We start from the raw sequence: 12,444 nt of genomic DNA on the forward strand, positions 1-12,444 counted from the left end.
CTTAAACTTGTGCGGCTCCCCCAGCTGGCGGTCAATACACGGGTACAGAGGGCCGATGGCGGCTGTGAAGAGAGGAGAGACATAAGAGAACTGACCATAGAAGACATCGGAGGTTCCGGGGGTCCCGGGGGGGGAGGGGGGAGACTCACCTGCAGCCGTCCCGCAGCACAGCGGCACCCACCAGGTGGAGGAGAAGAGGCTGGACAGCACGTCGGGGGGAAGAGGGTGACGTTCCTCTGGACTTGTAGGAGGTTCAGTACAAGTGCCAGGAAGACTCCGATCAGGAAGAGGAGGAGACCGCGGATGAGAAGATTCATCTTCTGATTGGGACCCGCAACATCTCTCACCAATCGCTCAGAAGCCGCATCGTCTCCCATCCCCCACCCACAGGACCTGGAAATTGTGTGCAACGGCCTGTGGAGAAAAGAGAAGAAGAGGATCATCTGCAACCCGCCAGTGAGGGAAACGAATCAGGCGATTGTGAAACTGAAGGCAGCAACATGTCTCAAAAAAGTTGGGGCGGGGCCATGTTTAGCTCGGTGTAGCCCCCACCCCTCCTTACCAACACTCCATTGGGCCTCGTTCACACCTGATGTGACATTGGACGCTTTTCTAAAGCACTCCGAAGGTCTGCGACAACCACTCCCCCCCCCCCCCATAGAGGTCTATGACAACCAATCCCCCCCCCATAGAGGTCTATGACAACCAATCCCCCCCCCCATAGAGGTCTATGACAACCAATCCCCCCCCCCCCCCATAGGTCTATGACCACCAATCCCCCCCCCCCCATAGAGGTCTATGACAACCAATCCCCCCCCCCCCATAGAGGTCTATGACAACCAATCCCCCCCCATAGAGGTCTATGACAACCAATCCCCCCCCCCATAGAGGTCTATGACAACCAATCCCCCCCCCATAGAGGTCTATGACAACCAATCCCCCCCCCCCATAGAGGTCTATGACAACCACTCCCCCCCCCATAGAGGTCTATGAAAATGCTCACTAACAGGAGGGGGAGAGTCACACACAGAGCATCTTCTGAGCTTCAAATAAGAATCACCGAACCACCATAACAGCATGGAGAAGCGATGAGACAGGGGAGGGGGGGGGGCGAAGCGCGATAAGAGACGGGGAAGGGGGGGGAGAAGCGCGATAAGAGACGGGGAGGGGGGGGAGAAGCGCGATAAGAGACGCGGGGGGAGGAGAAGAGCGATAAGAGACGCGGGGGGGAGGAGAAGCGCGATAAGAGACGCGGGGGGGAGGAGAAGCGCGATAAGAGACGCGGGGGGGAGAAGCGATAAGAGACGCGGGGGGGAGAAGCGATAAGAGACGCGGGGGGGGGGGGAGAAGCGATAAGAGACGCGGGGGGGGGGAGGAAGCGATAAGAGACGCGGGGGGGGGGGAGAAGCGATAAGAGACGCGGGGGGGGGGGAGAAGCGATAAGAGACGCGGGGGGGGAGAAGCGATAAGAGACGCGGGGGGGGGGGAGAAGCGATAAGAGACGCGGGGGGGGGGGGGGGAGAAGCGATAAGAGACGCGGGGGGGGGGGGAAGCGATAAGAGACGCGGGGGGGGGGGGGGGGAGAAGCGATAAGAGACGCGGGGGGGGGGGGGGAGAAGCGATAAGAGACGCGGGGGGGGGGGGGGGAGAAGCGATAAGAGACGCGGGGGGGGGAGAAGCGATAAGAGACGCGGGGGGGGAGAAGCGATAAGAGACGCGGGGGGGGAGAAGCGGATAAGAGACGCGGGGGGGGGGAGAAGCGATAAGAGACGCGGGGGGGGGAGAAGCGCGATAAGAGACGCGGGGGGGAGAAGCGCGATAAGAGACGCGGGGGGGGGAGAAGCGCGATAAGAGACGCGGGGGGGGAGAAGCGCGATAAGAGACGCGGGGGGGGGGGAGAAGCGCGATAAGAGACGCGGGGGGGGGGGGAGAAGCGCGATAAGAGACGCGGGGGGGAGAAGCGCGATAAGAGACGCGGGGGGGGGGGAGAAGCGCGATAAGAGACGCGGGGGGGGGGGGAGAAGCGCGATAAGAGACGCGGGGGAGAAGCGCGATAAGAGACGCGGGGGGAGAAGCGCGATAAGAGACGCGGGGGGAGAAGCGCGATAAGAGACGCGGGGGGAGAAGCGCGATAAGAGACGCGGGAGGGAGAAGCGCGATAAGAGACGCGGGGGGAGAAGCGCGATAAGAGACGCGGGGGAGAAGCGCGATAAGAGACGCGGGGGGGAAGCGCGATAAGAGACGCGGGGGAGAAGCGCGATAAGAGACGGGGGGGGAGGAGAAGCGCGATAAGAGACGGGGGGGGGAGGAGAAGCGCGATAAGAGACGGGGGGGGAGGAGGAGAAGCGCGATAAGAGACGGGGGGGGAGAAGCGTGATAAGAGACGCGGGGGGGGAGAAGCGCGATAAGAGACGCGGGGGGGGGGGGGGGAGAAGCGCGATAGAGACGCGGGGGGGGGGAGAAGCGCGATAAGAGACGCGGGGGGGGGAGAAGCGCGATAAGAGACGCGGGGGGGAAGCGATAAGAGACGGGGGGGGGGGGGGGGAAGTGATAAGAGTCGGGGGGGGGAAGTGAGGAGACGGTTGGTGGAGTTCTGGGGAGAGGAATGTCGTTCCGGTCGGATAATCGGATTCTGACTGCTCCACATTCCCGGGTCGTCTTTGTTGTATTCTTCCCTCTAATGGTGAAAGGTGTGGACTGCAGGTGACCAGTAAAGCCCCCGGACTCTTCTACTAGGAGGCCATGCTGGTGTCAGGCGCAGGATGAGGATTAGAATCGTCCTCCCTGGAACATGGAAGGTCTTCCCTGAATAAGACGTTCTCTGGGTGGTGCCTTTCCAGATGTGAAGTTGCCCATTTCATACACAGTAATGCCCCTCCCCCCTAAACATATCAGAGATGCCGGCTTGTGAACTGAGCGCTGATAACCCGGGGGGTCGCTCTCCTCTCTGGATCAGACGATGAGCTGCTCACCGGTTTATATTTGTCTGACTGCAGAGCGGTTTCCACTTTGCTACAGACCATTTAGAAGGAGGTTTGGCCCGGAGAAGACGGCGGGTTCCCGGGTCACGCTCAGATCCGGCTTCTTCTTCCCATGAGGGATCTTTACCTCGTATTTCCGGGCGGTGAGCTGTCACCACAGACTGGGATTGGTGGAAATCTTCCTGAGCTCATGAAGTGATGACATCACACAATCACAGTCAGCGGCCCCTGAGAGCCCCGCCCTCCAATATTGGGGCCCTTCCATCACACCGCGATCTCTCCGGATTGTCTGAATCCTCCGAGGAGGAGGAGATGGGGGGGGGGGGGGCGGAGCAGGTGATATGGGGGGGGGGGGGGCGGAGGCAGGTGATATGGGGGGGGGGCGGAGGCAGGTGATATGGGGGGGTGGAGGCAGATGATTGGACAATTATCAAACCGATGACCTCGGCCGCCATCACTTCTCTGACACTTGCACTCTCTAAGATGCTCTCCTTATACCCAGTCATGTGATCAGTAGAACATCCTCCCAGCTCCTCCCCCTTATTATCTGACCAGTAATCTCCTCATCCTTCCCACAATGCCCCCCCACCCCAACATAACATCTCCACTATAGGGGTACAATCTGGGAGATGGGGGATAGAGATATAGAGAGAGATGGGAGAGGGGAGTGTATAGAGATATGGGGGGAGGGGGTATATATACACACACAGAGTCGGGGGGAGTATATAGATACAGAGATGGGGAGGGGGATATATACAGAGGGAGGTGAGTGTGTGTGTGTGTGTATATACATTATATATATATATATATATATATATATATATATTATATATATATATATATATATATGGGAGGGGATAGATATATATATATATATACACGCATACAGACAGGAGGGGGGTATATTTATATAGAGATGAGGGGAGTATATATACACAGATACGGGGGGGAGGGAGAGATATATATATACACAGATATGGGGGAAGGGAGAGATATATACACAGAGATGGGGGAGGGGGTACAGAGGATATTTGGGGGGTCTCTCACCTCCTCGCTCTGTTGCTATCCGGAAGTCTCTGTGCGCTCCGCGACTCTTTCTGGCCGTGACTCCGCCTTTTCCGGAAGTGTCCGCGCCCTCAGTGTTCCGGTACCGCCCATCTCAGCTACACCCCGCTCTGGCTCCTCCCCGCCGCCATGTTGGTTGGGGCAGAAATCTGCGCAGTGCGGAGTGGCGGCGGCCATGTTGGTGGAGGAGGGGAGAGCGGAGCTCCGTGTTATATAATCGATTCATAGTGCGTTCTGAGCGATGTCTTCTCATTATCCCCTCGCTGTCACCAAATATCCCCCCACCAGGAAATGCCCCCCATAATCCCCCCAATACCAAATGTTCTCCTCCGGGAAATCTCTCACCCGAGATCTCCCAAATCCCATCGTTCCTCCGCACACCGATTGGCCTTCCCTCACTGCCCTCCCTCTGATTGGACGATGTCCTCCCACTAAAACTAAAACTGGAGCTAAACCTTCCTCTACTCCGCATCCGAGGAAGCCGCCATCTTGCCTCTGTTTGGTCTGCGGTTGCCATGGTGCTGCACATGTGATCACTGAGGACATCGGCCATCTGATGGTCTGAGAACACAAGAAGATGTCACAGTTCACAATCCCGGCATTCCAGGAATGTAACTGTTCTTACAAAGCATTCAATCGATGAGTTTAGTTCTGCTTTATGATTTACTGCTGCTCAGGGGCTCTGGGCTTCAAAAAAATGGCCGCCACCAGCAGGAAGAAACAGGTGCCATGCTGGAGGCGATGTACAGAACACACTGGGGTTGGAAGCAGAATTATTCATGGGGGATGGATGTTTCTTTCTATAGGCCATTAGAGTTCCACTCTAAGCTGCATCCCTCGGAGTGACCGCTCCTCCCACCGGGTGGATAATATTACCTGATTGGCTGGTCTGCTGCTGACCTACGTTGTCCTGATGTCTCCCTTCCTTCCTGCCTGTCTGGACCTGACTACTCCTCCCCCATATATTGTACATCCCCCACCCCCGACTCTCATTCCACATCCCTGCCTGGTGGGACCGTCCTTGTAACAGAACGTCCCACACTCCACTTTACTGCTTACTCTGCAGACAATTGGGCCTTGGGTGGTGCTGGTGCCACAACACTGTAACCCCCCACAGTTACTCTCGGTGGGCGCGGGAACGGGCCCTGCTGTGAAATATTATACCAAGGATTGTAATTGCATGCGCCTGTTCAACAGGGTCAGAAAAATTGTTCCTCAGTCAGTGGTGGTGCCCTGAACCAAACATATTGTTGGAAGCTAGCATGATCAAGATTGAGGAGGAATAGGATAATCACTCAGCATAGGCCGCCTACAAGGGATCCCACATCCATAGAAAAATCAACCAGTTACATCAGCATCAGGTGCTTGGTAGCTGCTGATCCAAGACTGATTCATTTTTATGAATGTGAGCCTATCAACGGAGTCTGTGGACAGGCGGACTCTATGATCCGTTACAAACCCTCCAGCAGCACTGAATGTGCGTTCAGAAAGAACGCTGGATGCAGGACAGGCCATATTGATCAAGTTCTGGCCAGTGGTCCATCCTCAAGACCCAGTATATATATATATATATATACTGGGTCTTGAGGCCATGCAGCGTCAGTTTGCAGACGCATTCCATTGTGAGTCCTCTGGGTCACTGAGGATGTCGTTGTCAGGAACCACTTCCTCCCAGCCACGTACAAGTCCATGGGTTTCTGGGGACTGAAAACTATCCCTTGAAGACTGCTGCTGAGTGTTATCCTCCATGTCCATGCCGACACAATCCTCCTCCTCCTCCTCCTCCTCCTCCTCTTCCTCTTCCTGTGTGATGGGTGGCACAGCAGGAATACTGTCTGGATAAAGGGGGCCTTGAGAGGCAAGGAAGTCCTCCTCTTCCTGCCTCTGTTCTGCCTCAAGTGCCCTGTCCATTATTCCATGCAGCGTATGCTCCAAGAGGTGGACAAGAGGTTCAGTGTCACTGATGCATGCACTGCCACTGCTCACCATCCTTGTGGCCTCCTCAAACGGTGACAGGACAGTGCATGCATCCCTGATCATGCCCCACTGGCGTGGTGAGAAAAAACCAAGCTCCCCTGACCCTGTCCTGGTGCCGTAGTCGCACAGGTACTCATTGATGGCCCTCTGCGGCGTGTGCAGCCGCTGCAGCTTTGCCAACGTTGAGTTCCACCTTGTGGGCATGTCACATATGAGGCTGTTGGTGGGCAGGTTGCATTCTCTTTGAACGTCAGCCAGCCGAGCACTGGCATTTTATGACTGGCGGAAATGACCACAGACTTTCCTGGCCTTCCTCAGGACATCCGGTAAGCCCGGGGTACCTGCCCAAGAACCGCTGCACCACCAAATTCAGGATGTGTGCCAAACAGGGAACATGGGTCAAGTGTCCCTGTCGGAGGGTGGAGGGAAGGTTGGTGCCATTATTGCATACAACCATTCCTGGTTGAAGCTGAGGTGGCATCAACCACCTCTGAACATGCCCCTGCAGAGCTGACAGAATATCTGCCCCAGTGTGGCTCCTGTCCCCTAAGCAGACCAACTCAAGCACCTCATGGCATCGTTCAGCCTGACTGCTTGCGTAGCCCCTTGAATGCCTACAGAGCACCGCTGGTTCAAAGGACAATTTTGCAGAAGAGGTCCTAGAGGAAGAAGAAGAGGAGGGAGTGGAAGAGAGAGGTGTGGCAGACTCACCACTAGTAGCATTTTGGAGTCGTGGTGGTGGAACAAGCTCCAACAATACTGAACCCCGTCCTGCATCCTTCCCAGCTGCCAGCAGAGTTACCCAGTGCGCCGTGAAGGAAAGGTAATGCCCCTGCCCATACCTGCTGGACCATGAGTCAGCGGTAATATGCACCTTACTGCTGACCGCCCTGTCCAACGAGGCCAAGACATTGCCTTCCACAAGTGGTAGAGAGCCGGAATGGCCTTCCATGAAAAGAAATGGCATTTTGGAACCTGCCACTGAGGTACAGCACATTCCACAAATTCATGAAAGGGGGCCGAGTCTACCAGCTGAAAAGGCAGCGGTTGGAGTGCTAGCAATTTAGACCCTGAGCATGTGGATGGCTGGGACCGAATTTATTTTTACTGTTTAGCAACTGGGGTAGGGAAATTTTCCTACTACAATCAGATGGTGGTGTACTGATAGCAGATTGGCCCCTATATATTGGCCCCTATATATATATATATATCAAATACACTGCCACTAACTGAATAACCTGCCTGCTTAATCTAACTCAAGCTATCCATCCACACCAACACTACACAGGGCCACCGTGTAGGCAGCCTTATATAGTGTGGGACGTGGACTTAGTCACCTTGAGCCATGATTGGCCAAAGGCACCCTTCCTTTGGCCAATTGTGGCTCTCTTAGCAGAGGGCGCTGTGATTGGCCAAAGCATGCAGGTGCGTCAGGTGCATGCTTTGGCCAATCATCATCATACAGCAATGCGATCTTGCAGTGCATTATGGGGCATTCCGCAGCGCTTGAATTTGCCACGAATGCCCCATAATGTACTGCAAACGGGCGAATACCAAGCTCACCCCCACTCCATAGACAGTCCGTCTCCCCCCATAGGACTAACTAAGAAGCCACAAGCAAATTAGTGACCAGCTCTGGATAACTTAAGAACACATTATAACACAGAGTTCTCCGGGCCATGGTTCTGCTGCAGCCCAAAGTCCTTTACAACATCCTCACAAAACTCCAGTGCTCCCTCCCGGCCTATAGTAAAATTTTACTATATGGGCGCCCCCATAATTTATACCAGGCCTTTCAGATCTGATATGAGGACCCCAAACAAAATGGCATGAGGCCCCTGCAAATTCTATAGCAGCCTCTTGGGTCTTGTATGAATTTCATTGGGAACCCCAATCCAAAGTAGAAAAGATGAAGCTGGATAGCCGCACTCTGAATTATTCAACTTTATTTCAAAAATATAATTAAAATCATAGCATCTAGGCTGGTAAACAGACTAACTGCACAGCCGCTGACATGTTTCACACCCAACACGGTGCTTAGTCAGCTATGCTTAGCCATGACTATGTTTACCAGCCTAGATGCTATGATTTTAATTATATTTTTGAAATAAAGTGGAAAAATTTAGAGTGCGGCTATCCAGCTTCATCTTTTCTACTTCAGTTCCTGTTGCAAACAGAGCCAGCACCCTGTGGGATTGTGGAGACAGCTGTTTTGGGAGAAGTCATTACCTTAGAGCGGTAATTCTTTGAACCCCAATCCAAACTCAAGAAAAAAAAAAAAGCATGAGGTCCCCTTAAAAATGCCAGGCCACGTGCTCTCAACAGGTCCCCCCCCCCCCAGCAAAGCACCTTGTCCCCTAATTAACCGGTTCCCGACCAGCGCACGCCGATGTACATCGGCAGAATGGCACGGGCAGGCATATTGGCGTACAGGTACGTCCAATCTTCAATGCCGCCCTGCCATCGCGAGCGCGCCGCCGGCTGCACGCCGGTCGGGGCCCCCGTGAGTCCGGTCGCGGGTCCAACGGACTCGATCACAGCGGGCATCCCCGCGATCGTCTCACGGGACGGCTGAATGGAGGAAATGCCGTGTAAACAGCATCTCCCCGTTCTGCCTAGCAACTAGTGACGCTGATCTCTGCTCCATGTGATTGGAGCAGAGATCAGTGTTCACTAAATGAAAGCCCAGCCCCCCCCACAGTTAGTAACACACCCCTAGGAACACTTAACCCCTACACTGCCACCCACTGGTTAACCCCTTCACTGTCAGTGTCATTTACACAGGAAGCACTGCATTTGTATAGCAGTGATTGCTGTATAAATGACAATGGTCCCAAAAATGTGTCAAAAATGTCCGATGGGTCCCCCACAATGTCGCAGTCACAATAAAAATCGCAGATCGCCGCCATTACTAGTAAAAAAAATAATAATAAAAAATTATTAATAAAAATGCCATAAAACTATCCCTATTTTGTAGATGTGATAACTTTTGCGCAAACCAATCAATAATCGCTTATTGCGATTTTTTTTTACCAAAAATATGTAGAAGAATACGTATCGGCCTAAACTGAGGGAAAAAAATGTTTTTTTTATATATTTTTGGGGGATATTTATTATAACAAAAAGTAAAAAATAATGCATTTTTTTTCAAAATTGTCGCTCTATTTTTGTTTATAGCGCAAAAAATAAAAAAACGCAGAGATGATCAAATACCACCAAAAGAAATCTCTATTTGTGGGAAAAAAAAGGACGTCAATTTTGTTTGGGAGCCACGTCGCACGACCGCGCAATTGTCAGTTAAAGGGGTTCTGCACCTAAAAAAAAAAATATTAAAAGCCCGCAGCTACTAATATTGCAGCTGCTGACTTTTAATAAAATCACACTTATCTGTCCCGGGGTCCAGCGATGTCGGCGGCAGATGACGAGCGATCGCTCGTCTCGCTGCTGCCACCGCCGCCATCCTCTGTCAGGGAATCGGGAAGTAAAGCATGAGGGCTTCACTGCCCGGTTCCCTACTGTGCATGCGCGAGTCGCGCTGCGCGTCTCTTATGGTCCCCCGCTGTGTCCTGGGAACTGTGTGTTTCCCAGAACACAACGGGGGGGCGGGGGGTGTGTCTGCGGCGGTCTGCCCGGAAGTGGGTGCAGATACCTGGATTATCCAGGTAACTGCACCCCCCTCCCCCCTGAAAGGTGCCGATTGTGGCACCGGAGGGATCAGATTAGCGGAACTTCCCCTTTAGGGTGAAGAACCGTTTTAAAGCTACGCAGTGCCGAATCGCAAAAAGTGGTCTGGTCTTTGACCAGCAAAATGGTCCCGGGGCTGAAAGTGGTTAATGATAACAAGGGCTTCCTCCCCACAAAGCTTATAAAGCGTTCTCCAGAGGCAGCCTGTAGTCTCACGTCCATCAGGTGGGTTGGGGATTGCGGGAGGATCTACCGAGGGCAGAAGGGAGGGTGGCTGCCCTTGAGGTGGAGGACTCCCTGTCAGTGTACTTTGATTTTCAGGCGGCATTGAGAGATGTTCTTCTGCTCTGAACATCTGCTACTAAAACCCATCAATCCCAACGCATATTCCAACATGGGGAAAAAACTGGGAGTATGCCGGCATGGTTGGCCAGGGAGAGCTCCTCACCCGTGTCTACCTCGGGCATTTGTGACTCTGACAGGTCGCTGCTGACTGATCCTGCCTCTATTAATGCATGTTTTGCATCATTTTATGGAGAGCTATATCGCCCCCGGATGGCGGGCACGGATGAGGAACTGGACGAATACCTGGAGGAAATTGAGCTGCTGTGTTTAACATCTTATTTTAGAGATGCTCTGGGTGGCCCCATTGCACTGGTGGAGCTCTAGCGGGCCGTGGCTTCTCTGCAAAATGATAAAACCCCCGGCCCTGATGGCCTCCCTGCTGAATTCTTTAACCACTTGGGTACCGCGCTATTGCAAAATGACGGCAATAGCGCGGACCCACATTTCCGGGACTACGTCTATTGACGTAGTCCTGGTTACGAGCGGCCTGCGCGCCCCCTGAGGGGCGCGCGCGGCGCGCTCTGTGATCGGCGAGTCCGTGAGACTCGCCTGATCACCGATCCGTGTAAGGGGTCGATCCCGACCCCTTATCACGTGATCAGCTGTCAGCCAATGACAGCTGATCATGTGATAAAACGGAGCCGGTAATCGGCTAGTATTCCTCCTCGCGCTGACAGCGCGAGGAGAAAAAAAAAAGCCGATCGCCGGCGGCCGTGTTCGGGACATCAGTCCCGATCACGGCCAGCATATCCAGCGGACACCTGCCCCCTGCCAGTGCCCACCTGCCACCCGCAGTGCCATCCTGAAATAAAGTAAGTGCCCCCCTGTCAGTGCCACCCAGCAGTGCCCATAGTGCCCACAGTGCCACCCAGCAGTGCCCACAGTGCCACCCAGCAGTGCCCACAGTGCCACCCGCAGTGCCACCCACAGTGCCACCCAAAATCTGCCTCAAAGGTGCTGCACCCCAGTGCCGCCCATCAGTGCCCAGCAGTGCCGCCCATCGGTGCCCAGCAGTGCCGCCCATCAGTGCCCAGCAGTGCCACCTATCAGAGCCACCTATCAGTGCCACCTATCAGTGCCCATCAGTCCCATCTATCTGTGGTACCTATCAGTGCCCATCCGTGCCACCCATCCGTGCCACTTATCCGTGCCACCCATCCGTGCCATCTTATCTGTGCCCATCTTTGCCCATCAGTGCCGCCTTATCTGTGCCCATCGGTGCCGCCTTATCTGTGCCTATTAGTGCCGCCTTAACTATGCCTATCAGTGCCCACCAGTGCAGCCCATCAGTGCCCACCAATGCAGCCCATCAGTGCCCACCAATGCAGCCCATCAGTGCCCACCAATGCAGCCTATCAGTGCCGCCTAATCAGCGCACTTCAATGAAGGAGAAAAATGACCCGTTTGCAAAATTTTATAACAAACTATTAAAACATGATTTTTTTTTTTTTTTTTTTGCATCTTTTTTTGTTTGTTTAGCAAAAAATAAAACTCCGAGCTGTAACTAAATACCACCAAAAGAAAGCTCTATTTGTGGGAAAAAAATGATAGAAATTTCATTTGGGTACAGTGTTGTATGACCGCGCAATTGTCATTCAAAGTGCATCAGCGCTGAAAGCTGAAAATTGGTCTGGGACTGAGGGGGGTTTAAGTGCCCAGTAAGCAAGTGGTTAAAGCATATGCAGAGGAACTGCTCCCTACATTCAGGCTTCTACTCCGAAAGGCTGTAGAGGAGGATCTCTTCCTCTTTTCAGCGGTTCTTGTGGTCCTTCTTAACCACTTTCAGCCCCAGACCATTTTGCTGGCTTAAAGAGGAAGTAAACCCTGATGGGAGTTACTTCCTCTTTCATTCCCTGCAAAGGTAAAGCATAATAGACTACTATGCATCGCATCGCATCGCATCGCATTGCATAGTAGTCCATTATGTGTCACTTACCTGACACAGGAGCCAGCGATGTCACCGCTGTCCCCTGTAGTCCGCCGCATCCATCTTCTCGGTGGGGTCTCGCAGCTCCACCGCTGTCATTCGGTGAAGCCGCGATTACGTCACTCCCGCGCATGCGCACGGGTGCCGACACGCGCGGCATCGCGCGGCATCTTCGTCATTGACAATGCCGCGCTCAGTGTGCCTGTCTTCAGGCAAATATCTCCTAAACCATGTAGGTTTAGGAGATATTTCCTGGACCTACAGGTAAGCCTTAATCTAGGCCTTAATCTAGGCTCACCTGTAGGTCAAAGTGTGTTGTAAGGGTTTACAACCACTTTAAGACCAGACAACTTTTTTTGCGATTCGCCACTGCGTCACTTTAACTGACAATTGCGCGGTCATGCGACGTGGCTCCCAAACAAAATTGACGTCCTTTTTTTTCCCACAAATAGAGATTTCTTTTGG

At 53.5% G+C, this 12,444-nt stretch overlaps 1 long non-coding RNA gene across 1 annotated transcript; it reads right to left on the bottom strand.

Annotated features, from left to right (window-relative positions):
* LOC143925574 (uncharacterized) lies at window positions 1-4,181 on the bottom strand. The gene is made up of 3 exons (XR_013262039.1): window positions 4,029-4,181; window positions 150-414; window positions 1-62 (listed from the first exon to the last, which is right to left on the bottom strand). It is a non-coding gene; the product is annotated as an uncharacterized LOC143925574 (long non-coding RNA).
* Between the last annotated feature and the right edge of the window lie 8,263 nt (window positions 4,182-12,444).

This window comes from Lithobates pipiens, unplaced genomic scaffold (assembly GCF_037356315.1).
Source record: "Lithobates pipiens isolate NorthernLeopardFrog02 unplaced genomic scaffold, aLitPip1_a1.2 Scaffold_22, whole genome shotgun sequence".
NCBI lineage: Eukaryota > Metazoa > Chordata > Amphibia > Anura > Ranidae > Lithobates > Lithobates pipiens.